The sequence below is a fragment of the Scyliorhinus torazame genome, chromosome 25 (assembly GCF_047496885.1).
Source record: "Scyliorhinus torazame isolate Kashiwa2021f chromosome 25, sScyTor2.1, whole genome shotgun sequence".
NCBI lineage: Eukaryota > Metazoa > Chordata > Chondrichthyes > Carcharhiniformes > Scyliorhinidae > Scyliorhinus > Scyliorhinus torazame.
Genome location: NC_092731.1, coordinates 26,786,253 through 26,814,186, shown reverse-complemented (window position 1 = coordinate 26,814,186; position 27,934 = coordinate 26,786,253).

The window sequence follows — 27,934 nt, the reverse complement described above, 5'->3', positions numbered from 1 at the left end:
CCAAGGGACAAGTTAAATATTTCTCTTCTTTTGTGGAGCACAAAGACTTCAGTGAGGTGAACTACAACATAATTTATAAATCAAAGCGAGTCTGAGCAAACCATTTCCTGAGCTGTTTTGGGGGGTTAATGCTGAACTTACTCCACCCAGAGAGAATCTTCCACTGTTCCAAATTCTTTCCCCTTTACATCCACTGTTTCTCTCACAGTCCCTTTGTTATTCTCCGATCTCTTGGGGGAACGTTGCCTCAGACCTGAGGAACGCGACGTGCGATCAACCAGGATCCATCCATCGCAGCGCAGGTAGCGCGAAAGCAGGGGGCGCCCTCCGCCACGGGGCAGTCCACTCTCCCGGGAAAGCCGTGCGCATGCTGTGCTTACTTCCCTCGGCCCCGAAAGAACTTCCCCTCACCCGGCAGGAAGGGCGTCTATCACTCCTCAAATCCAGCAATGGAGAGTAAATCGGGCGGCACGGTAGCACAGTGGTTGGCACTGTTGCTTCACAGCACCAGGGTCCCAGGTTCGATTCCCGGCTTGGGTCACTGTCTGTGCGGAGTCTGCACGTCCTCCCCGTGTCTGTGTGGGTTTCCTCCGGGTGCTCCGGTTTCCTCCCACAAGTCCCGAAAGACGTGCTGTTAGGTGAATTGGACATTCTGAATTCTCCCTCTGTGTACCCGAACAGGCGCCGGAATGTGGCGACTGTCATAATATGCACCCATGCACATCATGAGGTAAAGACAGGCAGTGACAGACACCCAGGTTAGTCAATCAATGCACAGGACAGAACACAACCAATCACCAGATAGAACACTAGAGGGCTTGCTACTATAAAACACACGGGGCATCAGCACTCCGCCTCTTTCCACTGGTGACAACTGTAGTGACAGTCAGGGTGTATATATCAGTCAGCACCTTCTACACATGGATCAGAGCTAGTCTGGTCTAGTTAGTTATAGTTAGCACACTTAGAGTAGTAGAGTGTCAACCCACAGCCAGCTGTGTGTATTGTTACAGGAGTTCAATAAATCGTATTGAACCAACGCCTACGTTTGGTGTCTGCTTTCCAGTCTAACTGCATCCAGTTGCAGTCCGTGTTACCCCGGGGTGAATAACACGACATGATACCAGGAGTCTACTTCATCCAAGTCATTTACCTTGAATAATTCAGTGATGACCAGCAAGTGCCTTCCAGCGGCTTGGAGAAGATCCAGGCCCCTCCACAGCTCCGCATCTCTGGAAATCTCGGCGTCAACTGGCGGGTCTTCAAGCAGAAATTCAGTCTCTACATTGAGGCCTCGGGCCTCGAGGATGCGTCCGATGCCAGAAACATTGCGCTGCTCCTATCGACAGCGGGGGACCAAGCCATCCAAATCTTCAATTCGCTCACTTTTGCCGATGGCGAGGACAAGACCAAATTCAAGACAGTTTTAGCCAAATTCGACAGTCACTGTGAAGTCGAAACGAACGAGAGCTTTGAGCGCTACGTCTTCCAGCAACGCCTTCAGGGTAAGGATGAACCTTTCCAATCCTTTAGAACTCATCTCCGTATATTAGCGCAGCCCTGCAACTATGGTGACACCGCTGATTCCATCATCAGGGATCAGATGATGTTTGGGGTCCACTCCGACTCTTTGCGGGAGCAGCTCCTCAAAATAAAAAACATGACCCTGCCAGTCGCCATCGAGACGTGTAAAGTGCATGAACAGGCGGAAAGTCGCTACTCCCGACTTAAATTGGCAGACAGGACCAACGTGCCTCCCACGAGGCAGAGAGTGTACAGACCATCGCCCGAATGCGGCGCCTCAGTGTCGATGAAGGCGGCCATTTCGTGCTTTTCCCGGGGTCCCATGCATGCGCACCACAGACGGGAGAACGAAGCGGCCGAAGACCACACTGCGCAGGTGCGACGACGCACGGAGCGTAACAACGTCAACGTCATGACGTGCCCAAACTGCGGCACCGCCCACTTAAAGCGGCAATGCCCTGCAAGAGGCAGGCGATGTTTAAATTGTGGGAAGCCTGGCCATTATGCAGCCTTGTGCAGGTCTGCACCTCCGATCGTGGGCCAGCGATCCCATTTCCAACTCAAACGCGTTCGAAGTGTGCAACAGGGGCTGCTGGATTCTGATCCTGGGATTTTCACAGCAACTTCATTGCAGTGTTAATGTAAGCCTCCTTGTGACACTAATAACCATTATTAGATTATTACATTATAGATGTAGGCTACTCCAGCCTGGAAGAAACTCGCTCTGAAAACATCACTGGCAGTGCCGTCCTCGCTCTGCTCCGAGGTTGTAAGGGTTGGCAGAGTTCTGTGGGCACCTCCTTGCAAAGCTCAAATAGCCCACACCCTGTCCCGAATGTGGAGGTGGGAACAAGGCTTCCGGAAGCCCTTAGATGGCTGAGGCCTGCAGCCGGAAGCGATTTCCCGCTCGACCCTCTGCGAGCAACTTGCCCCCTTCCTAATCAGTAACGAGCGTGCAAGTTGTTGATGATCCTGTGGGAGTCATTCCTGCTGCTGGGCACGTGCTTAACCGTGCGTGTCTACCAGTGGGTGCTGGCTGAAATGCTCATGTTGAAAACTGGCAGTGCTGGTATAAAGTCGGATTTATACACTGACCGATGTCCCGATCTACTCATTCTGTAGACTACCCGCAAACACTCCTAACTTCCTGATTACATCCTCACCAACATGATATGTGGCACAGGCCATGCCAGAGGTGGGCAGCACGGCATGATCCCTATTTTGACACCAAAATTGCACCCACTGCAACAACATTGTCGGCGCCAGGGAGTCCACATCTCTCATACACCACGGCTGGGATTCTCCAATATCGCGGCCAAGTGTTTACGCCGGCGTCAAAACCGGCGCGAGCAACGCTGGTGTCAACGGGCCTCAAGGCCCAGTAATCCTCCTATTCTTTGGGGGCTAGAATGGCATCATAGTGCCGTGCTCTGCACGGCTGGCGCGGGTCCACGCATGCGCGCAACAGCCAGCTCCGCTCCGGCACATGCACGTGGTTGCCATCTCCACGCCGGTGCGGAGCAACATGCCGGGTCAGAGAATAGCCGGGCCGGGCGCGAATCGCGCAACGCCGCCCCGCTCACAGTCCGCAGATTCTCCGGTGAGCGCAGAATCGGCGCCGGTGCGGTCGGGGGCCGCTCTACGCGCACCCCCCAACCCCCCCCCCCCCCCCCCGGTGATTCTCCGCCCGGGATGGGCCGAGAGGCCGCAAAAAATCCGCGTCCCGCCAGCGCCATCCATATGTGGTCTTACCCGGCGGAACCTCGGCGTGCATCCTTTCGGGGGCGGTCAGGTGGGGAGGAAGGTGGGGTCCGACCCCGGGTGGGGGGACCACCACTGTGGCCTGGCCCGCGATCGGGACCTACCGATCGGTGGGCCAGCTTCTCGGGCTGGGGGCCTCTTTTGATCTGTGCCGACCCCTGTAGCCCTACGCCACGCTGCGTCGGGGCCGGCGCGGAGAAGGAAGCCGCCGCGCATTCGCGCCGGTCGCAACGCGCATGAGCAGACCGGCGGCGCCCGTTTGACGCCGGTATCGGCAGATGGAGCGGTGTGGGTCGCTCCAGTGCCGTGCCGGCCTCCTGAAGGGCTCGGAATCGCTGGTCCTGGTGGCCTGTCAACACTTAGCCTCAGGACCAGAGAATCCCGCCCCCTGTGTTTCTGATGCTCACTGTGTTTCTCGCACTCCGTGTTTGTTGCACAATCCGTGTTTCTCACACACTCCCGGTGTTTACACACTCCCTGGGTGGGATTCTCCCTCAGCCGACACCGGCTGCGATTCGGCAGAGGATCGCTTCTGAAGCCGAAATCGCGCCGAGCGCGGTGTCACGCCAAATCACAATTCTCCGTCGCCTCAACAGCGGTGTCAATGTGTTCAAGAACGCATGTACAGTAAACGCTATTGCCATATCGTCAGCGGGCCCGACCCAGTATTCGCCGGGGCCTCCGCGACGCTCCGCCTCCAATGGACCGAATTCCCGCGCGGTTCACCCACCTCTCTGCCGCGGCGTCCAGGAGGGTCTCCAGCACAGCGACCGTAAACCGTGGAGCCCCTCTCCTTGCCGCCATCTTGTTGGCTGGGATGGTGTGAGTGTGTGTGGGGACTGAAGTGCGTATACGCGACTGCATGTCGGCCTCCCGCACCGTTCCTCATTGGAATCGATTGTGTTCCACGTGGCGCCGATGGGACCGGCTGTTCCCACTGATGCACGATCAATTACACAAAGACGAGAGTTGAATGCAACTGAGGCTTTATCACACTAAGGTGTGTGGCCTCCTACAGCAGCTGGCGAAATGGCTGCTGTATGGGGAGCACACACATTTATACTCCTCCTACTGGGCGGAGCCAGCAGGCAGGGAACTACCCCTGTACCTGTAGTACAGGGCCTTCCCACAAATCACCTAATATATACATCAGTGGTGACTACCACACCCACCGAAGCCAATGGAGTTTTGAAAACCTCACCGCATTTTACAGCCCTGCCCCCATGGTAAAGGCGCTGTAATATCCGCGGCCCCCCCCGCTACATATTTTTGTCTCTAACTTCATGCTTGCTGCAAATTCCCTTGAATTCTCCCACATTCCCTGTATTCTTGCCTTGTCTATTAGATCTCATCGTCGCTGCGTTGGCTTCTTTTATCCTGTCCAGCCCCTCCTATCCTCACAGTCATTTTGCCCTAATTGCTGAGATTTTGCCCCCACGTTCACTGTGAGCTTAAACGGCCCCATGGGTGCAAACCCCCACCGGTGAGATCTCGTTTTCCAATCCCCCTCCCCCCGCTCACCTCACTCCACCGGCTATCATAATATACACCAGTACATCATGGTGCAGACACACACACTGATGGACACACAGTGGGACCAATCAACACACACAACACCGCAGCCAATCACCAGTTAGAGCACACTCACTATATAGACAGGGGGCATCAGAGTTCCTGCTCATTCGAGCTGCAGCTTCCTAGAAGGACAGAGCTCACAGCCTGCAGCACAGACATTCACCATGTGCTGAGTGCATAGACTGGTTAGGACAAGGCATAGGTCTTTCGTTCAATATAATATCGTGTTAACCCACAGTGAAAGTATGTTTAACAATTTCTGCCTTAATAAAATAGTGTTGCGCTATTTTAAGTGTTGGTGGCCTGTATGTGTTCCACGGATCCAGAGCGCCCAACACAACAAGTTGAGGGATATTAGCCCTTCTTCGACCTACCTGCAAGTGATCTGCCTTCCGCCAGCATTCCGTCATCCTGCAACATGGACAACATCAGCCCGCCGCCGCCGCTCCGCATCGCCGGCAACCTCAGGGCCAACTGGAAGATATTCAAACAGCGCTTCCAGCTCTTCCTTGAGGCCACAGACTGGGAGGACATCTCGGATACCAGGAAGATTGCTCTCCTCCTATCCACGGCCGGGGACCATGCCATCCACATTTTCAATTCTCTCACCTTTGCGGATGATGAAGATAAAACAAAGTTCAAGACGGTCCTCCTCAAGTTTGACACTCACCGCGACATCGAGGTGAATGAAAGTTTGGAGCGCTACGTGTTCCAACAGCGTTTGCAGGGTAAGGATGAACCTTTCCAGTCCTTTCTCACGCACCTCCGCATCCTTGCACAGTCTTGCAGCTACGGGCCCACCTCCGACTCCATAATACGCCACCAGATCGTTTTTGGTGTTCAGTCGGACCCCCTACGACAGCAGCTCCTCAAAGTAAAGCAGCTCACCCTAGCGACCGCCATCGAGACCTGCGTCCTACACGAAAACGCCACGAGTCGGTATTCCCACATCCAAGCGGCTGAAACGGCGCGGCAAGGTCCCCATGAGGCGGAACGGGTCCAAGCAATCAAGCAACTCCAGGGCCTCAGCCTGGATGAGGGCGGCCATTTTGCGCGCTTTTCGCGGACTCCCGCGCTTGTGTGCACCAAACGAGGGGACGGTGACGTCGACGAACGTAATGCGCAGGCACGCACCACGTACGACCGCACCGCGCATGCGCGGTGGCGCAGCGAACGTGCTGACGCTACGACATGCGGCAACTGTGACTCCGCCCATTTAAAACGGCAATGCCCTGCCAAATCTCGACAATGCCTACGATGTGGCAGACTTGGCCACTATGCTGCCTTCTGCCGAGCAGCTCAGCCTGCCAACTCCCATCGCTTCAGCCAGCCTCGCAGGAATGTCCAGGCAATTCAATCCACGGTCACCGAGTCCGATGCGGACCTACCACACAGCAGTGACACCGAGGACCCGAAGGTGCCTTTTCGAGTCGGTGTTGTGACATAAAACAGGCTGTCACCGAAGCAAAGACACCAGCCACTGTCGGTATACAGCATCGATCCAGACGATGAGTGGTGTGCCACCCTGACGGTCAACCGGTCCCAAATACGATTCCACCTGGACACTGGTGCCTCCGCCAATCTCATTACGCGGTCTGACTTCCAAAGCCTTCGTGTCAAACCAGCCATCCTTCCATCAGCCTGCCAGCTATTGGATTATAATGGCAATGTCGTTCCTGCTAGTGGCTCGTGCCAACTTGAAGTGACGCACAGGTCACGCAAACCCATCCTTCCTTTTGAAATCGTGGGCTCCTCGAAAGCCTCCCTGCTTGGCGCGCAGGCATGCAAGCTGTTGAACCTGGTTCAGAGAGTTCACTCTCTCACTCCTGATGACACGTCTGCCTTTCAGGACACCAAGTTCAAGGCGCAATTCAACGCCATCTTCAACCTGCACTATGATGTCTTCGAGGGCATGGGCACACTCCCATACACCTACAAGATCCTACTCAAACAGAACGCCACGCCTATGGCCCTTAAGGACGGCCTCAAGCAGCAGTTGCAGGACCTCCAGGACCAAGGAGTGATCTCCAGAGTCACGGAACCAACCGACTGGGTCAGTTCCATGGTTTGTGTAAAAAAGCCTTCCGACGAATAGAGAATTTGCATTGATCCCAAGGATCTGAATCGCAATATCATGAGGGAGCATTATCCAATTCCCAAGCGCGAAGAGCTCACATGCGAGATGACTCGCGCCAAGCTCTTCACCAAGCTCGACGCCTCGAAAGGATTCTGGCAAATCCAACTCGATAAATCCAGCAGGAAACTCTGCACATTTAATACCCCCTTTGGCAGATATTGTTACAACAGGATGCCGTTTGGGATCATATCTGCTTCAGAAGTGTTCCATAAGATCATGGAACAGATGATGGAAGGCATTGAAGGTGTTCGCGTCTAAGTCGATGACATAATCATTTGGTCCACCACCCCGCAGGAGCATGTCAGTCGCCTCCAGCGCATATTCAGACGTATACATGAGCATGGCTTCCGCCTCAACAGGGCCAAATGCTCCTTTGGTCAGGCGGAACTCAAGTTCCTCAGGGACCACATCTCCCAGTTGGGTGTGCGGCCGGATGCGGACAAGGTGGCTGCTATCACAGCCATGAAAACGCCAGAGGACAAGAATCGGTCCTCCGATTTCTGGGCATGGTCAATTTTTTAGGGAAGTTCATCCCTAATCTCGCCTCTCATACTACGGCTCTCAGGAACCTGGTCAAGAAGACGACAGACTTCCAATGGCTCCCTGCCCACAAGCGCGAATGGAGAGAACTCAAAACAAAACTCACCACAGCCCCGGTCTTAGCTTTCTTTGATCCAGCAAAGGAGACCAAAATTTTGACCGATGCCAGTCAATCCGGCATTGGGGCAGTGCTCCTTCAACGTGATGAGGCCTCATCATGGGCCCCCGTTGCATATGCGTCACGTGCGATGACCCCCACAGAGCAGCGCTACGTGCAGATAGGAAAGGAGTGCCTGGGCCTTCTGACCGGTGTGGTTAAGTTTCACGATTATGTCTACGGACTTCCTCAATTCACCGTCGAGACCGACCATCGCCCGCTGGTCAATATAATACAGAAAGACTTGAACGACATGACGCCTCGCCCCCAGCGTATTCTTCTCAAGCTCCGGCGATACGACTTCCAGCTGGTATACACCCCAGGCAAAGACCTCATCATTGCTGACGCTCTCTCCAGGGCAGTCAACACTCCATGTGACCCAGCGGGATTTGTCTGCCAGGTTGACGCCCACGTGGCATTTGCGGCCTCCGATCTACCTGCCACGGATGAACGCCTCGTCCAAATTCGCCGCGAGACGGCGGCTGACCCCTTGCTACAGCGTGTCATGCGCCACCTAACAGACGGGTGGCTCAAAGGCCAATGTCCTCAGTTCTATAATGTCAGAGATGATCTGGCGGTAGTAAACGGGGTTCTCCTGAAACTGGACCGCATTGTCATCCCGCATTGCATGCGCCAGCTCGTCCTGGAACAGCTACACGAGGGCCACCTTGGCGTGGAAAAGTGCCGCCGACGGGCCCGAGAGGCTGTGTACTGGCCCGGCATTAATGAGGACATCGCCAACACAGTGCTCAACTGCCCCACTTGTCAGCGCTTCCAGCCGGCCCAACCACGTGAGTCCCTGCAGCCCCATGAGCTTCATCAAAGCATTGCTTTGTTTGATCGTTTCCCTGGTTTATATATAGTGTTCATCTCGTTATTCTTGTTGCATACTGTTTCTCTGCACCAGGCACCTTCCCGTGTAAATAGCTTAGTTCTCATGTACGTAGTCCTGTAAATATGTCTCTCGCACCACACACGTAGTTAGGAACATTCTCACCATACACTATTTATTGCCGCACATATACATTCTTTTATAAAAGGGGGGATGTCATAATATACACCAGTACATCATGGTGCAGACACACACACACTGATGGACATGCAGTGGGACCAATCAACAGATACAACACCACAGCCAATCACCAGTTAGAGCACACGCACTATAAAGACAGGGGGCATCAGAGTTCCTGCTCATTCGAGATGCAGCCCCCTAGTAGGACAGAGCTCAGAGCCTGCAGCACAGATCTTCGCCATGTGCTGAGTGCATAGACTGATTAGGACAAGGCATAGGTCTTTAGTTCAATCTAATATCGTGTTAACCCACAGTGAAAGTATGTTCAACAATTTCTGACTTCATGTTTTAAGTGTTGTGGCCTGTATGTGTTCCACGGATCCAGAGCACCCAACACAACTCCGGCGACATAATAAATTTCCCTCATAGGAAGGTCGGGAACATGATTGAAATAAATTTTAATACAATTAGCGGTCATCCCTGCCACATGTGGAATTCCCGCATCGACAGCATGATGTCACAACTGCTTTCAAAAACGGGAATCGGGTGAAGGAACCCGCCGGGGGCGCACAGGTAAGTATAGCCACCCTGGGAGGGTGGGGGGGGGGGGGGGAGGGACATGCCAGGCAGTAGCCTGGCACTGCCCCCTTGACACTGCGCCAAAAAGCCTGGCCTCGCTCCATGGCATTGCTGCTTGGCACTGCCCCTTGACACCTTGGCACTGCCCATGAGCGCAGGGCCAATGCAAAGGTCCTGGGGTGCTCCTTTGGAAGGGGGTCCCCATAGTGGTTGGGGGGGGGGGGGGCATTTCCATTGTACTTACACGTGACTCCAGATCCACAGCAAATGTGGTTGACTCTTACCTGTCTCCCTCAAGGGCAATAAATGCTGGCCCAGCGTCCACGTTCCAGGAACGAGTAAAAAGAAATCCGATCCGAGCGCAGCTTCATGAGCCACGCCTACCTGCAGTTAAAACTGGACAAGGACTCCCAGAAGTTCGCTACGATCAACACCCTGAAGGGACTTTTTTGTTATACTAGGCTACCCTTCGGAGTGTCATCAGCCTGCGCTATATTCCAGCGTACGATGGAAAATATTCTGCAGGGACTACCGCAGGTGGCGATTTATTTGGACGATGTCTTAATCACGGGTAGGACAAACAGGGAACACTTAAGGAACCTGGAGGAAGTGCTCAGGCGTTTCGCAAAGGCAGGCGTACGGCTGAAAAGAGAAAAATGTGTTTTTCTGGCCCCACAAGTCACGTACCTGGGATATAAAGTAGACGAGTCGGGCTGACACCCATTGGAAGACCGAGTAAGGGCAATAAAAGAAGCCCCAGCTCCCACCACGGTCGAGGAGCTACAATCATTTCTAGGATTGGTAACATATTATGGCAAATTTATTGAAAATAGGGCGTCCATCCTAGAACCCCTCCACCAGCTACTAAAAAAGGGACAAGAATGGAAATGGTCCGCCCGCCAAAACCGAGCATTTAGGGACATTAAGGAACAGCTGCCATCCGAAAATGTCCTAGAACATTATGACCCAAGGAAGGAGTTGGTGGTCACGTGTGACGCATCACCTTACGGGGTAGGAGCCGTCTTAGCCCGTAGAGGAAGGAATGGGGAAGAACGGCCAATAGCCTATGCTTCGAGGACCTTGGCGATGGCCGAGAGAAAGTACGCCCAAATCGAGAAGGAAGGACTGGCGGTGATATTTGCAGTAAAAAAATTTCACCAGTATCTGTACGGGCGGAAATTCACCACAGTGACGGACCATAAGCCGTTATTAGGGTTATTAAAAGAAGACAAGTCAATACCCCCGATTGCATCAGCTAGAATCCAACGCTGGGCGTTGCGACTGGCGGCGTATAGATACGTTCTGGAGCACAGACCGGGAACGCGAGTAGCAAATGCAGATGCTTTGAGCAGACTTCCCCTCCCAGACACCCCACCGGTAATACCGAAAGTAGAGGAGACAGTAACGACTCTAAATTTTTTGGACACCCTACCAGTGGACGCACAACATATTCGGTTGTGGACGCAAAAAGACCCACTTTTAGCCAAGCTGAAGCATTTACTGCTAACAGGGGAACTGGAGAGGCCAGTGGAGCCCCAGATGCACCCATACTGGAGCAGAAGGGACCAAATAACCGTAGAAGACGATATCCTATTATGGGGAGCCCGGGTAATAGTCCCAGCTCAGGGCCGTCAGGCAATCTTAACCGAGTTACATCACGGACACCCAGGGGTGTCTAAAATGAAGATGCTAGCTCGAAGCTACGTTTGGGGGCCAGGATTGGACACAGACATAGCAGCCTTGGTACGTCGGTGCCAGGAGTGCCAACAGGGGCAAAGGGTGCCACCAGCTGTACCATTGCACCCGTGGGAATGGCCAGGCAGACCGTGGACCCGCCTGCATATTGACCACGCCGGCCCTTTCATGGGCTCAATGTTTTTGGTGGTAGTGGACGCCCACTCCAAATGGTTGGACGTCCACCGGGTAAACGCGGCAAGCACAGCATCGACAATTGAAAATCTCAGGGCCTCGTTTGCAACACATGGACTTCCGGAGGTATTGGTGTCGGACAACGGAACGGCATTCACAAGTGGGGAATTTGGAAAATTCCTAAAGGGAAACGGAGTCCGCCACATCAAAATGGCCCCTTACCATCCAGCGTCCAACGGCCTGGCAGAGAGAGCGGTCCAGACACTAAAAGCGGGACTCAAGAAGCAGCCGGCAGCGTCAATGGACACCAAGCTCTCCCGCTGGCTGTTTGATTACAGGACCACACCGCATTCCACAACGGGCATACCGCCAGCTGAACACTTCATGGGAAAGAGGCTGCGAACGAGGCTGAGTCTCCTTTTCCCAAATTTAACGGGGAAAGTGGAGAAACAACAGGAGGTCCAACACAGGGGGCATGATAATAGTCGGCAGCAGAGACATTTCCAGGTGGGGGCACCGGTTTGAGTCAAGAATTATGGGAATGGACCAACGTGGGTCAAAGGCACGGTAGAGTCCCAAACAGGGCCCATATCATATGAAGTTTCGGTAGGAGGTAAGGTGCTGAAGAAACACCTAGACCAAATAAGGGCAGCGGAACCACGCCTGGAGGCAGTCGAAGCAGGACCACCTGAAGCTGGGATAGCTCAGACGGGAAAGGTACCCACACCCCAGCCCCGAGCAATTTCTCCAAACCCCGTCATCCAGTTGTCAGAGTCGGAGATGGACACGTCCGACGAGGCCGCCGCAACACCTCTCCCCGAGGAGGAGGAAGTACAACTTCCAAGGAGGCCGTCAAGGAAAAGACGGGCACCTATAAGGTACACCCCACCCACGTCGGAGAACGACCCGGCGGACGACACAGAGGTGACCGAGCCAGACAGGAGGAGCAGGAAGAAGCTCAGAGGAATGCCAGCTGGCAGGAATTCCTCGGACCTTGGGGGGGAGGGGTGTAATGACCTCCAATTGGCATTATTGGTTGGCCAATTGGAGTATGTGCTCCCTCAATGATAGCTCATTGAGGGGGCCCATATAAGCACCTGTGTAGGCTTTGTGAGGCAGTCTTAAGTTGACTGGAATGCTAGCAGCACTGTTTGGAGCTGCTCTTGTATAGAAGTTATTGCAAATAAATACTGGTGTGGTGACGGAACCCCCGCCTCCTGTGGATTAATACACGCTCCCTAACAGCAGTGTGTGTACCTACACCTCAGGGACTGCAGCGGTTCAAGAAGGCAGCTCACCAGCACCTTCTGAAGGGCAACTAGGGATGGGCAATAAATGCTGGGCCTAACCAGCGACGCCCGCATCCCGTAAATGAAATTTTAAAAATGTTCTAGACTCCCACCAGCCTCTGGGTGAAAAGGTTTTTCCTCACATCCCGTCTAAACCTCCTTCCCCTCACCTTAAATCTCTGCCCCTTGGTCACTGACCCCTCCACCAAGGGGAAAAGTCTCTTCCTGTCTATCCATCAGACAGGACCATAGAAACACAGAAAATAGAAGCAGGATGATTTCATACATCCCAGTCCCACAGTCTCCTCTGCCCCAAGGAAAACAGGCCCAGTCTATCCAATCTCTATTCATAGGTACGATACCGAAATGGCCATTATGCGGAATACTACCAATTTTTGGAAAAGGGTGACGTAAATGTTTCACTGGAGTTTTCTGAGGAAATACGAATGATGTTTGTGTGAGGAATTGGATTATGTGCACATGAAAGTTTTGAACCTTTATACAAGTTTGTGCAGGCGTTTGCAAATTCAGACAAGTCCATATGCAAGTACCCAGTGTTGTACAGATTTCTCACAGATTTATACAGGTCTGCCTTTTGATACTGGTTCGTCTCCTCGCTTATCCTTATTGTTGATGTAGAAATTGTTCTGAATTTGATGGAACATTCCACCCGCGGGTGGGTTTGGCAGGAATAATCCCAAAGGGCTGACCTTGACAGTGTGCGTCTTGGACATCCCGGCTGTGTTTTGGCAAGGCTTTCAAATCTTTTAGTAATTCTTTGTGGTTGGCACGGCAGTGATCGATCGATCGACCAAACGGGATTGGTGGTTGCTTTCGACTGGCACAGACACTGTGGCCGAAGGGCCTTTTCTGTGATGTAGACTTCTATAACTCTACGAGTAGCGAGGGAGTGCAGTATTTCCAGAGGATAGTAAAACAAGGCCCTGTGTTCTCTTTCGGAGGGACGTAAAAGATCCCACGGTACTTTTTCTTTCAGAGAGTTTCTCCTGTGTTCCAGCCAGGATAAGTCCCTTAATCAGCATCCCCAAAGTAAATTAAGTGGTCGTTCATCTCTTTGCTGTTATCATAGAATTTACAGTGCAGAAGGAGGCCATTCGGCCCATCGACTCGGCACCGGCTCTTGGAAAGAGCACCCTACTTAAGCCCACACCTCTACCCTATCCCTGTAACCCAATCTAACCTAAGGGCAATTTAGCATGGCCAATCCACCTAACCCGCACATCTTTGGACTGTGGGAGGAAACTGGAGCAACCGGAGGAAACCTACGCAGACACGGGGAGGACGTGCAGACTCCGCACAGACAGTGACCCAAGCCTGGAATCGAACCTGGGACCCTGGAGCTGTGAAGCCATAATGCTAACCACTATGCTACCGTGCTGCCCGTGCTGTTTGTGGGATCTTGCTGTGTACACGGTTGGCTACTGCGCCCAAATTTCAAAAGTGCTCCATTAATTCAATAAATTCCATTGTGAGTTTTTCTGAATCCATGAGACACACACGTTCTATCTCTCCGCTCCCTCCTGGAAAATATTCTTATTATTAACTGTTCTGCAGTTAATTCGCAAAGATAATATCCTCATAAAAGGCCTGTATTCGCTCATCTATCTCTGTGGGGTGTAATTCACAGCTCTCCACTGCCCCCTGAAGGTTGTCCATCCTTCCCTGTTCAACAATACCGAAGATGCATGTGGCTCAAATGAAGAGAGTGAATCTACGCTCCCCAGAGTCCTACACTGTTAGACGGGTGGCACAGACTCTCAAGTCCATTCAGATTCCTCTGTCCATTAAACACATTGGGTCAAGAATTCTCTCTCTTTGTGTGCTTGTAGTCAACTTAATAATAATAAGCTTGCACAGAGAGTGGTGGGTGTGTGGAATGCACTGCCAGCAGAGGTGGTGGAGTCAGAGTCATTAGGGACATTTAAGCGACTCTTAGACAGGCACATGGACAGCAGTAAATTGAAGGGGCGTAGGTTAGGTTGAACTTAGATTAGGATAAATGGTCGGCACAACATCGTGGGCTGAAGGGCCTGTACTGTGCTATGTTCTATGTTTTATGTTTATTAGTATCACAAGTAGGCTTACATTAACATTGCAATGAAGTTACTGTGAAAATCCCCTAGTCGCCACACTCCGGCGCCTGATCGGGTGCACAGAGGGAGAATTCAGAATGTCCAATTCACCTAACAGCACGTCTTTCGGGACTTGTGGGAGTAAACCGGAGCACCCGGAGGAAACCCACACAGACACGGGAAGGACGTGCAGACTCCGCACAGACAGTGAGCCAAGCCGGGAATCGAACCTGGGACCCTGGCGCTGTGAAGCAAGAGTGCTACCCTGCTGCCCTACACCTTAATCAGGTCCCCTCTCAGCCTTGTTCCAAAGAAAACAATCCCAGCCTAACCAGCCTCTCTTCATAGCTAAAATGCTCCATCCCAGGCGACATCCTGGTGAATCTCCTCTGCACCCTCTCCAATGTAATCACATCCTTCCTCTTGTATGGTGAGCAGAACTGAACACGGTATTCCAGCTGTGTCCTAACCAAAGTCCTGTACTGCTCCAACATGACCGCCCTGCTCTTATAATCTATGCCACTACTGATAAAAACAAGTGTCCCACATGCCTTCTTAACCACCCTATTCACCTGTCCTGACACGCTCCGGGATCTGTAGACAAACACCCCAAGATTCCTTTCTTCCTCTGAGCTTCTTAGTGTTGGGCCATTCTTTGAGTAATCCCTTGTCTTGTTACTCCTTCCAAAGTGCATTACCTCACACTGTTCAGGGTTAAATTGTACCTGCCACTGGTCTGCCCATCTGGCCAATCCGTCTATACCCTGTTGGAAGCTAAGACCTTCTTCATTGTCGACGGCCCAGCCAATCACCGTGTCATCTGCAAACAACTCGCCACATTACCCTGAATCCCATGTGCTTTCACCTTCTCTATCAACCTCCCATGTGGGGCCTTGTCAAAGGCTTTGCTGAAATCCATGTAAACTACATCAACTGCATCACCTTCACCCACACTTGCTCCCAACCAGCTTCCAGCTGCCACTCTAGACGGGCAAACCCACGATGGTTATATCGCCACGGGTCCAGCAAGCAAGACACGGTGTCTGGCTGCTGTCAGCAAACCAGCCACCAGACATCTTTAAACCTAGCGTCTCCCAGACATGAAGAGCCACTTAAGGCCTGGAACCAACCCAACCCCACCCGCCAGAGATACCAATACTGAACCCCTGCCCCTGTTGTGTTATGCTGCTTGGGATAACACAGGCTGCTACTTGATGCAGCCTTAACTAAAGGATGCTCCAGACTCTGAAATGAGTTCAACGTGTTTATTGAACTGTTAACACAGTTCTCAAATGAGTTCGACTCTCTGCTAATCTAACTGTAGTAGCTCAGTCTAACTGTACCAGCTTGCTCTAAGCCACGTGCTGGGGTGAGATGCTGCTGATCAACCCTGTCTAACTCTCCAGATGTCTGTCTGTGGAAAGAGGCCGGGTGTGAGTGCCTCATCACTTTTATAGTGTTTCTGTCATGCCCCCTTGTGGTGATGCCACCTCTGAGTGTCCTGGCTGCCCATTGGTTGTGTCCTATTCTGAGTGTTCATTGGTTGCATGTTTACATATTATGACAGTAGGTTGTTGCAAAAGGTTAAATCTCACGGAATCCTGGGCGAGGTAGCCAATTGGATACAAAATTGGCTTGGCGACCCGAAGCCAAAGGGTGGTTGTGGAGGGTTGTTTTTCAAACTGGAGGCCTGTGACCAGCGGTGTGCCTCAGGGATCGGTGCTTGGCCCAATGTTATTTGTTATATATATATTAATGATTTGGGTGAGAATGTAGGAAGCATGGTTGGTAAGTTTGAGGTGTCTGGAGGTGGCAATTTGACATGTGGAAATGGAGGGGAAAGTGGTTGTGGGCAAGTGCTCTTTTCGCAGTGCCCTTCGATTCCTTCGCACAATGGAACCATCAGCCAGACGTGTGACATAGGATCTGGGCGCAACCTGTCGAACAACGACAGCCGGAGCAGACCACCCACCATCGGGTATCTTGATCCTGACCGTGTCTGCCGGGGATAGCACGTCCAGATCGTCATAGCCCTGCTTCTGGCTGTCGCGAAGCAGCTGCATCTTCTGCAGCACCGGGAGGTGATCAAGGTTGGGCAGGTGTATGGCTGGAAGCATCGTCCGCAGATCCCTGTTCATCAGGAGTTGAGCTGGCGACATGCCAGTGGACACGGGAGACACCCGGTACGTCAGTATGTCGGAAGCGGAGTCCGAGGCCTTGCGGGTGAGCAGCTTAACGATGGGCACCCCTTTTTCGACTTTGTCATTGGACTGCGGATAGTGCGGACTGGAGGTGACATGCCTGAAATTGTAGCTCTTGGCAAACGTCGACCATTCTCGACTGTGGAAGCAGGGGCCATTGTCGTTCATGACGGTGTTCGGGATGCCATGCCGTGAGAATGTCTCTTTGCACGCTTTGATGACGGTCTGTGAGGTGAGGTCTGGCAGCTTCAGCACCTCAGGATAGTTTGAAAAATAATGGCTGATTAAGATGTAGTCGCGACCATTCGCGTGGAAAAGGTCAATGCCAACCTTGGACCACGGAGAGGTCTCTAGGTTATGTGGTTGGAGCGTCTCCTTGCTTTGCGCTGGTTGGAACCTCTGACAGGTTTTGCAGGTCAGGACCATATCCGTGATGTCCTGGTTGGTGCCGGGCAGGTAGACAGCTTGCTCGCCCCTGCGATTCCAGTTTTCTACGCCCAGGTGTCCCTCATGAATCTGCCGCAGCACCATGCTCTGGAGATGTAGCGGGATGACTATCCTGTCCAGCTTGAGCAGGATGCCGTCGATCAGCGTCAGGTCGTCCTTGATGTTGTAGAATTGAGGGCATTGCCCTTTCTGCCAGCCATTGCTGAGGTTGTGGATGACTCACTGCAACAGGGGGTCTTTGGCCGTCTCTTCTCGGATGAGAACGATCTTCTCATCTGTTGCCGGGAGAGTGCTTGCCCACAGTTGTACCTGCAATTCAATGTGCTGGATGATCTCCAGTGGTTCACTGGGTGAGTTGATGGAGCGGGACAATGCATCGGCGATGATGAGCTCCTTGCCAGGGGTGTACACCAAATTGAAATCGTACCTCCGAAGTTTGAGCAGAATTCTCTGCAAACGAGGCGTCATGTCGTTCAAGTTCTTTTGGATGATGTGGACCAGAGGCCTATGATCCGTCTGAACAGTAAATGTTGGCAAGCCACTGACATGATCATGAAATTTGAGGATGTCGGTGAGAAGACCTAAACACTCCTTCTCAATCTGCACATATCTGGTCTCAGTGGGTGTCATTGCCCGCGACGCACATGCTACTGGTACCCAGGATGACGTGTCGTCTCTTTGAAGCAACACCGCCCCAATGCCATCCTGACTCGCATTTGTGGATATCTTGGTCTCTCGGTCTGGGTCATAGAATGCAAGGACGGGTGCAGTGGTGAGCTTGGCTTTCAGCTCCAGCCACTCTGTTCGGTGCTCCACCTTCCACTCAAAGGCGGTTGATTTTTTCAACAGGTTGCGTAGGGCCGTGGTGTGTGTGGCCAAATTCGGGATGAACTTGCCAAGGAAATTGACCAAATTGACCATTCCCAGGAAGCGCCGTGCTGCCTTCTTGTCCTCGGGGACTTTCATTGCCTCGATGGCTTTAATTTTGTCTGTGTCCGGGCGCACACCCTGTTGCAAAATCTGATCGCCCAGGAACTTCAGCGCGGATGTCCCAAAACAGCACTTGGTCCTGTTTAGCTTGAGGCCAAGTTCATGTATGCGTTGGAATACTTTCTTGAGTCGTGACACATGTTCCTCTGGGGTTGTGGACCAGATTCTGATATCGTCAATGTAGACATGACCCCCTTCTATTCCCTCCATCATCTGTTCCATGATGCGATGGAGAATCTCTGATGCCGAGATGATGCCAAATGGCATTCGGTTGTAGCAGAATCTGCCAAAATGCGTGTTGAAGATGCAGAGCCTTCTGCTGGATTCTTCAAGTTGGATTTGCCAAAATCCTTGGCATGCGTCCAATTTTGTGAAGAAGACCGCGTGTGCCATCTCACTCGTGATTTTTCCCCTCTTCAGGATGGGGTAATGTTCCCACATAATGTTTTTGTTTAGATCCTTGGGGTCAATGCAGATGTGTAGGTCCCCCGAAGGCTTCTTTACGCACACTATCGAGCTGACCCAGTTGGTTGGTTCAGTGACCTTGGAGATGATGTATTTTTGTTGTAGACTCGTGAGCTCTGCCTTCAGACGCTCTCTCAGTGGAGCAGGGACTCGTCGTGGTGCGTGGACCACTGGCTTGGCATCAGGCCGCAGTAGAATCTTGTACTCGTACGGCAGCGTGCCCATCCCGCTAAATACATCTGGGTAGTGGGTTAGGATGTCGTCGATGCTGGCCTGAAGATCCGAATGGGACGGCGTTGTGGTGTAGAGCCTTTGAATGAGGTTCAGTTGCTTGCAGGCGTGCGCACCTAGCAGGGACGCCCTGTCTGGTTTAACTATCTCGAAGCGTAAGCTTGCTTGAGTGTGTCGGCTGGACACCTGCAGATGGCAGGATCCCAGGGCCTTGATTGCGTTTCCATTGTAGTCCAGGAGTTGGCAGGCAGCTGGAAGGATTGTGGGGGCTTCTTGAGTCTCTTGAAGTCCACCTGAGAAATCAGGTTGGCGGAGGCCCCTGTGTCCAGTTTGAACTGGATGGGGCAGTGGTTGACCTTCATCGCTGCTTGCCATTCGTCCTCGGAATCCCCGGCCAGGATTGATTGGACTCGCGATGTCCGGTGTGGTGTATTCGCACTTCGTAATAATGCCCACTCGGTAAGTGTTGTCCAGATATTCATCATCTGGGTCCGTCGCACTGCCTGGATCAGAGTCAGGCATTCGGTGTTGCACACTTCTGATGCGCCGCTGTTGGAATTGGGAGCGCTGGCTCCTGACTGGTGGTGCAGATCTGCACAGGGCTGCACAGTGGCCTGGCTTCCCGCAGTTTAAACAGCGTTTGCCTCTTGCAGGGCAGCTTTTTAAAAAATGGGCGGTGCCGCAGTTCGCACACGTCACGGCGTCGGCGTCATGATGCTCAGTGCTTCGTTGCGCATGCGCGGTGGGGTTCTCGGATGTCTGCACCTGCGCAGTGCGGTTTTCAGCCGATTAGTGTTCCCGATCGCATTGCGCATGCGTCGGGCCCCGGGAAGAGCGCGCAAAATGGCCGCTTTCGTCAATGTGGAGGCGCTGCATCCGGGAGATGGTCTGAACACTCTCCACCTCGTGGGAGGCTTGTTTTTCACTTTCTGCCGTTTTGTACTGTGAATAGCGATTTTTAGAGTGCTCATGCACAGTACACGTTTCAATCGCGACTGGCAGGGTCATGTGCTTGATTTTCAACAATTGCTCTCGCAGAGGATCAGACTGGACTCCAAAAACAATTTGGTCTCTGATCATGGAGTCAGTGATATCACCGAAGTTGCAGGATTGCACTAGCAGTCTAAGGTTAGTTAGATAGGAGGTGAAGGATTCGTCTTTACCTTGCATCCTCTGCTTGAAGATGTAGCGCTCGAAGATTCCGTTGGTGTCCACCTCGCAGTGGCTGTCGAATTTGTCCAGGATGGTTTGGTACTTTGTTTAGTCCTGCCTGCCCTTCGGAAAAGTGAAAGGAATTGAAGATCTCTATCGCATGATCATCCACAGTGGTGAGTAGAAGAGCTATCTTCCGAGCACCGGTCCCACCATTGAGATCGCTTCCACGTATAGTTGAAATTTCTGCTTGAATGATCGCCAGTTGGCACTAAGATTTCCGGTGGTCCTGAGCTGATGAGGTCCTGAGCTGATGAGGAGTCCATTGTGGCTGTATTCAGTAGCTGGTTGTCACGGATCTTGCTGAGTTGAACTAAATAGATTGAACAGTCACTCCTGATACCATGTTGTGTTTTGCTGCTTCGGATAACACAGGCTGCTACTTGATGCAGTCTTAACTAAAGGATGCTCCAGACTCTGAATTGAGTTCAACGTGTTTATTGAACTATTAACACAGTTCTCAAATGAGTTCGACTCTCTGCTAATCTAACTGTAGTAACTCAGTCTAACTGTACCAGCTTACTCTAAGCCACGTGCTGGGTGTGATGCTGCTGATCAACCCTGACTAACTCTCTAGATGTCTGTCTGTGGAAAGAGGCAGGGTGTGAGTGCCTCATCCCTTTTATATTGCTTATGTCATGCCCCCTTGTGGTGATTCCACCTCTGAGTGTCCTGGCTGCCCGTTGGTTGTGTCCTATTCTGAGTGTTCATTGGTTGCATGTTTACATATCATGACAGTAGGTTGTTGCAAAAGGTTAAATCTCACGGAATCCTGGGCGAGGTAGCCAATTGGATACAAAATTGGCTTGGCGACCCGAAGCTAAAGGGTGGTTGTGGAGGGTTGTTTTTCAAACTGGAGGCCTGTGACCAGCGGTGTGCCTCAGGGATCGGTGCTTGGCCCAATGTTATTTGTTATATATATATTAATGATTTGGGTGAGAATGTAGGAGGCATGGTTGGTAAGTTTGTAGATGACACCAAGATTGGTGGCACAGTGGATAGGCTGGGACTTTTTTCACTGGAGCGTAGGATACTTAGCGGTGATCTGATAGAGGTCTATATAATAATGAGGAGCCCAGATAAGGTAGATAGTCAACATCTTTTCCCAAAGGTAGAGGAGTCTAGAAACTAGAGGCCTAGGTTTAAGGTGAGAGGAGAGAGATACAAAAGAGACCAGAGGGGAAATTTCTTCACACAGAGGGTGGTCAGCATCTGGAACGAGCTGCCAGAGGCAGTGGTCGAGGTGGGTACAATTTTGTCCTTTAAAAAGCAGTTAGACAGTTTCACGGGCAGAGTGGGTATGGAGGGATATGGGCCAAATCAGGGGCTGGTTTAGCACACTGGGCTAAATCACTGGCTTTTGAAGCAGACCCAGGCAGGCCAGCAGCGCGGGTTCAATTCCCGTACCAGCCTCCCCGAACAGGCGCCGGAATGTGGCGACTAGGGGCTTTCAACAGTAACTTCATTTGAAGCCTACTCGTGACAATAAGCGATTCTCATTTTCATTTCAAATGCGGGCAAGTGGGACGAGCTTAGTGATAGAAACTGGGCGGCATTGAAAAGCTGGGCCGAAGGGCCTGTTTCCACGCGGTAAACATCTATGACTCTATAACTCTACTATTAATGGCCTCCTTCATCAGTATTTGGCCGGTTGCTCAGTGAAAACAGTTGCCATTTCTGCTCCTCTTATTTATTTTCCCAGCAAGTCTGTTTGAACTGGGAAGGAAGGTGCTCAAAATATTACCCTCTTTCTCCCTCCCAGGCCCCCTGACCCCAAACAGGTGACTCGTTAGAGGAGAAATATTAACTGAATCTGGGATTACAATTTTGAACAAAACTCTTCCTGTCAGGATTTCTACTTTGTTGTATTACAACTGTCAGCTACGTGTTCCAGTTAATTTCTCGATGTGCTTTGAAAAGGTTGTTCTAAACCTCGGGCATTGCACTCTTAACTGAAAGAACCAAGTTTGAACGTCAGGTTATCCGAGGTAATAATTTCACCAAATTCATTCTGGAAGGCAGCAACGACTGGTGGAGGAAGACAAGGTGAATTGACTGAATCAAGATTTCTTTGCGTGCACTCGAAGGGAAAGACGTGGCACTCCTGCTGATCTGTCATTCTCAGCAAATCTGAAGTGGGAGATTTTCAGTTCCACACCATCATCCTCATTTGTGGCAAAAAAAAAGGAGGTGAAAGGCAACAGTTCCTTTCCCAAATAAAAACCCAAAGGCCGGGGGAACACTGCAGGTCCTTTCTGAAGCAAGTTTGTGTTCAGAACAGGTTTATTGCCCTTTGAATGCTAAAATACCTGCTCTGAGTTGGTATGACTGAATGATATCTCGCGAAGATTATGGGAGGGTGGAGGTGGTTGTTGCAGGTCACTGCTCTCAGCTCAGGGGCTTTTGTTGCAGGTGTCCCTCAGAGTACTGTCCTGGCCCCGACCATCTTCAGCTGCTTCATCAATGACCTCGCCTCCAACAAGAGTGGAGATATTCACTGATGATTGCATTTGCAACTCCTCAGGTACTAAAACAGTCCACGCCTGCCTGCAGCAATCCGGGCAACATTGAAGCTTGAACTGATGTGTGGTAAGTAACATTTGTGCACGTAAGTGCCAGACAATAACTCTCTCCAACAATAGAGAATCTAATTATCTTCCTTTGACACTCCATGGCATTTATATTACTGAATCTTCCACCATCAACCTTCTGGGGGTTACTATTGACCAGAAACATAATTGGACCAACTATATAATGAATGTGTCGACAAGAGCAGGTCAGAACCTAGGAATTCTGTGGCAAGCAACTCACACCTCACTCCCTTAACTCTGTCCACCATCTACAACACACAAGCCAGGAGTGTGATAGAATGCTCTCCACTTGCTTGAATTATGGGCAGTTATGGGCAGCACGGTAGCATTGTGGATAGCACAATTGCTTCACAGCTCCAGGGTCCCAGGTTCGATTCTGGCTTGGGTTACTGTCTGTGCGGAGTCTGCACATCCTCCCCGTGTGTGTGTGGGTTTCCTCCGGGTGCTCCGGTTTCCTCCCACAGTCCAAAGATGTGCAGGTCAGGTGGATTAGCCATGATAAATTGCCCTTAGTGTCCAAAATCGCCCTTAGTGGGTGGGGTTACTGGGTTATGGGGATAGGGTGGAGGTGTGGACCTTGGGTACGGTGCTCTTTCCAAGAGCCAGTGCAGTCTCGATGGGCCGAATGGCCTCCTTCTGCACTGTAAATTCTATGCTAATATTATGAATTAACGCAACATCACTCAAGAAGCTCGTTTAGCTGGGGTTGGTTTAGCACAGAAATGAAATGAAATGAAAATCGCTTCTTGTCACAAGTAGGCTTCACATTAAGTTACTGTGAAAAGCCCCTAGTCGCCACATTCCGGCGCCTGTTCGGGGAGGCTGTTACGGGAATCGAACCGTGCTGCTGGCCTGCCTTGGTCTGCTTTCAAAGCCAGCGATTTAGCCCTGTGCTGAACCTGGCTGCTGAGCGAGAGAGAAGCGGTAGGGAATGGTACGGAGTGACTGCGGGCTCAGAATCCAACCTTGCCGGCGAGAATGGAAAAGCGCGATTCTCACCGGATTTCCCCGCCCGCGTTCAGCATTTTTCCTTTTTTGCCAGAACCAGCAGCATTCCAAGCATTTGAAGAGCTCCAGGAGGGTCCGAGTGACTTGGGTCTTGAAAGTCTTCATGGATTGGCAATTCTGGGTTGGCTCATTGCAGTCAAACTCTGTCAGAATTTTTGCCTTCACCTGCAAATCAGTGCAGTATACGGGCCTGGCACACAGAGGGTTAAGGTGGGACTGAGCCCAAAGGTGTGCAGGTTAGGGGGATTGGCCATGCTAAATTGCCCCTTTGAGCCTAAAAAGGATATGTGGGATGACTGGGTTACGGGGATGGGGTGGAAGTGTGGGTTTAAGTAGGGTGCTCTTCCCAAGGACCGGTGCGGACTCGATGGGCCGAATGGCCTCCTTCTGCACTGTAAATTCTATGATTCTATGGTTCTCTCCAGAAACCGAGTTTTCAGACCAGGTTTTTTCTGGCACTTGGTGCACTGAAAATTGGGCGGGTTGTTGGGGGGGTGAGGGTGGGGGGCAGGTGCACTGGCAAGCCTGGCTCCACAGAGATCAGGGCGCCAGATTTACCACCCCGCCCCCCTCAATCTATCCGGAGGAACACCCTCACCATCCTCGGGGTGATGAGGTTTTTGTGAAAAGCCACTAGTCGCCACACTCCGGCGCCTGTTCGGGTACACGGAGGGAGAATTCAGAATGTCCAATTCACCTAACAAGCACGTCTTTCGGGACTTGTGGGAGGAAACCGGAGCACCCGGAGGAAACCCACGCAGACACGGAGAGAACGGGTAGACCCTGCACAGACAGTGACCCAAGCCGGGAATCGAACCTGGGACACTGGAGCTGTGAAGCAACAGTGCTAACCACTGTGCTACCGTGCCACCTGTCAAACCAGTCAGGCCATGACAGTTTACCATATTATGTGAAACTCCAGCCCTGCAATTCCAGAGAGATATACGAAGAGGTGAAAACCGGGAACATAGAACAACAAGTGAATGTAGAAGTTGAAAAACAATTAGCGTAAGTGAAAGTACAGAAGGTGAGCTTGAAGGATGACGCAGAGGGATTATACTCTCCTGAGAAAATAATTGTTCTATGTAGAGAACGACTTACTATTATGAGGGATGAGTTATGAACATAGGAATGAGGAGAAAGAGTAGGCCCCTGGAGCCTGATCACGGCCTCCATCTGATTGTAAACCGAACTCCACTTTCCCAGCTGCCCCCCAATAGCTTCTCACCCCCGTGTTTATCGAGAGCCTCTCCACAGCGCTGCCTGAAAATAGAAAAAGACTCTGCTTCCGCCGCCTTTCGAGAAAGAGTTCGAAAGACTCACGACCTTCTGAGAAAAAAAATTACATTTCCCCTAATCCCTGTCGTAAATCGCTGGCGGAGGGATTCTCTCTCCCCGGCACTTGTCAGTGGGATTTCCCATTGACGCCACCCCCCACGCCGTCAAGAAACCCGCACGGGCAGGGATGCACTGCCAGTGGTAACAGAGAACCCCAACGGCTGGAGAATTCCGACCCTTATTTTTAAACAGTGACCCCCCCCCCCGTTGTAGAGTCCCCACAAGAGGAAACATCCTTTCCACACTCACCCGGTCAATCTCCCTCGGGATCTTATATGTTTCAATTAATTCGCTTCTTACTCTTCTAAACTCCAGCAGTTATAATATATTAATATCCAGATATACAAGGCCCTGGTCTTTGCATTCAGAAAGAACATGTACCCACATTGCGCCTGTTTCAGTTAAACAGAAGAAGTGACAGCCATTCACTGATTCATTCCTCAGGGCAATGCCTTGACCAATCAGGGTCAAATTACCATGTTTAAATTTCGAATAATGCTTGGCAGTTAATTGTTAGTCACCTGGTGCGTTCTCCATAGTAACACCTCTACCAATCAGAGTCTACTTGCCGACCAATCAGCACTTTCTTCACATACAGTAAAATTGCTGTTTTCCCCTTATATCGGTGTCCTGATAGGTGCAAGGTGAGAAGTTTCGACGTGTCTCTTTATCGGCCACACTCTGATCACAAAAAGATAGAACAGCAGCAAAACAAAATCGAAGGGAGAATTTGAAGGGCATGTAATTTAAAAAAAATATTTTTAAAGAAGCAACAATAAAATCTTAGCGAAAATAAAAACAATTACCAGTGTCAATATCAATGTGTAATCCCCTTTATAAGGGATTTATGAGGTTGTACAGATTCTCATGTTTGACAGTCTTAAATGTTCATCTTAAATACGAACACAGCATGATCCAGTTGTGCATGGCTGGAGATGGTATGCATTTCGACTGTTAAGCTATGTTAAGGCCTTACTTAAAGATCAATCTTCACAGCGGGAATGATGGGGTGAAATTGCTGAGCTACACCTGTGTAAGTGATTCTGCCAGCAGTAAAACCCGTCCCAAGCTTTGTCCCTGACACAAGTCTATCCAGCTGTTAGAATTGAACAGCAGATATCTGGTAGGCAGACTAAGGTAGCGAAGCTTGCTTGGGTTTTAGCCAACATTATAATTTAAACTGTTCAGAACGGATTTGGGCGGCCTGGCGGCACAGTGGTTAGCACTGCTGCCCCACAGCGCCAGTGACCTGGGTTCAATTCCAGCCTCGGGCGACTATCTTGTGTGGAGTTTGCACGTTCTCCCCGTGTCTGCGTGGGGTTTCCTCCGGGTGCTCCGGTTTCCTCCCACAATCCAAAGATGTGCGGGTCAGGTGGATCGGCTAAATTTCCCCTTAGTGTCCAAAAGGGGTTAGGTGGGGTTACTGGAATATAGTGGACGAGTGGGGATAGGGTGGAGGTATGGGCTTAGGCATGGTGCTCTTTCCATGGGCTGATGCAGACTCAATGGGCTGAATGGCCTCCTTCTGCACTGTAAATTCTATGATTCTCCTGAAGAGCAGCAGTCCTTTTTTGGGATTAGGTCATTTGTGATCATTCCCTGCAGTTGAAGGAACTCAAGGCTGAAAGAGGACCGTTTCAGTGATGAATTGCAGATTAGCTGATAAATTGCCGCTTAGTGTTCAAAAGGTTAGATGGGATCACTGGGTTATGGGGATAGGTGTGGGCTTAAATGGGGTGCTCTTTCCAAGGGGCGGTGCAGACTCGATGGGCCGAATGGCCTCCTTCTGCACTGTAAATTTTATGATTCTGATTCGGAACCGAGTGATTCCTCCGGGAGCACTGGTTTCCTCCCACAGTCCAAAGATGTGCAGGTTAGGTCGGGTTATTGGGATAGGGCGGGGGAGTGGCCTTAAGTAGGGTGCTCCTTTAGAGGGTCGGTGCTGACTCGATGGGCCGAATGGTGAACCCAGAGGGTTCACAATAATAGTAACTTGTAAAGTAACAATAAAGTGTCTTAAATAAGGAGAGATGCGCAGAGAGGTGGAGTGTTATATATGTCGTAGAAAGGCATCTGGCCTAGCGAGGGTTAATGTGGGACTGGAAAACAGTGCGATGCAAAGAGGCACATGATTTGAGACTAGGGTCAGTTGTGGACTGGACAGAGACCTGTGTAGAAGCAAGCACGGAATTTGTTGTTAGCAATAAACACTTTCAAAAAATGTTTCCAATTATGGGGCAATTTAGCGCGGCCAATCCATCTACCCTGCACATCTTTGGCTTGTGGGGGTGAGGCACCGTGAGGCAGCAGTGCTAACCGCCGCGCCGCCCTCGCAATACACACCTATTTGTGAGACCTACTGAACATAGGGTGGGAATTTCATGGACCCAGAAGACACGGCCACCAATGATGGGATGAAGGAAATCTAGGATGAGTGAGAGGCTGGAATTGGAGGAGCACAAAGATCTCGGAAAGTTGTGCGCGGTAAGCTACAAGCACGGGCCAAGATCTGCATGAATCTAAGTATCGGATATAAAATTTAAACTAACTCGCACCTACATCAGCAACAGCAAGACACTTCTCCTCACATTTTCCTTTCTGTGTTGATCCTGTGTTTAATGTATCCTGCCCTGGCCCCCACCTGGATGAGCTTTATTGCAGTTCCACTGGAGAGGCAGTAGCATAGTGGTATTGTCACTGGACTAACAATCCAGAGATCCAGAGTACTACTCTGGGGTCCCAGGTTCAAATCTCGCCACTGCAGATGGTGAAATTTGAATTCAATAAAAGACGATCTGGAATATAAAGTTTAATGAGGGCCATGAAACCATTGGCGATCATCGTAAAAACCCATCTGGTTCGCTAACGTCCTTTAGGGAAGGAAATCTGCCGTCCTTACCCGGTCTGGCCTACAC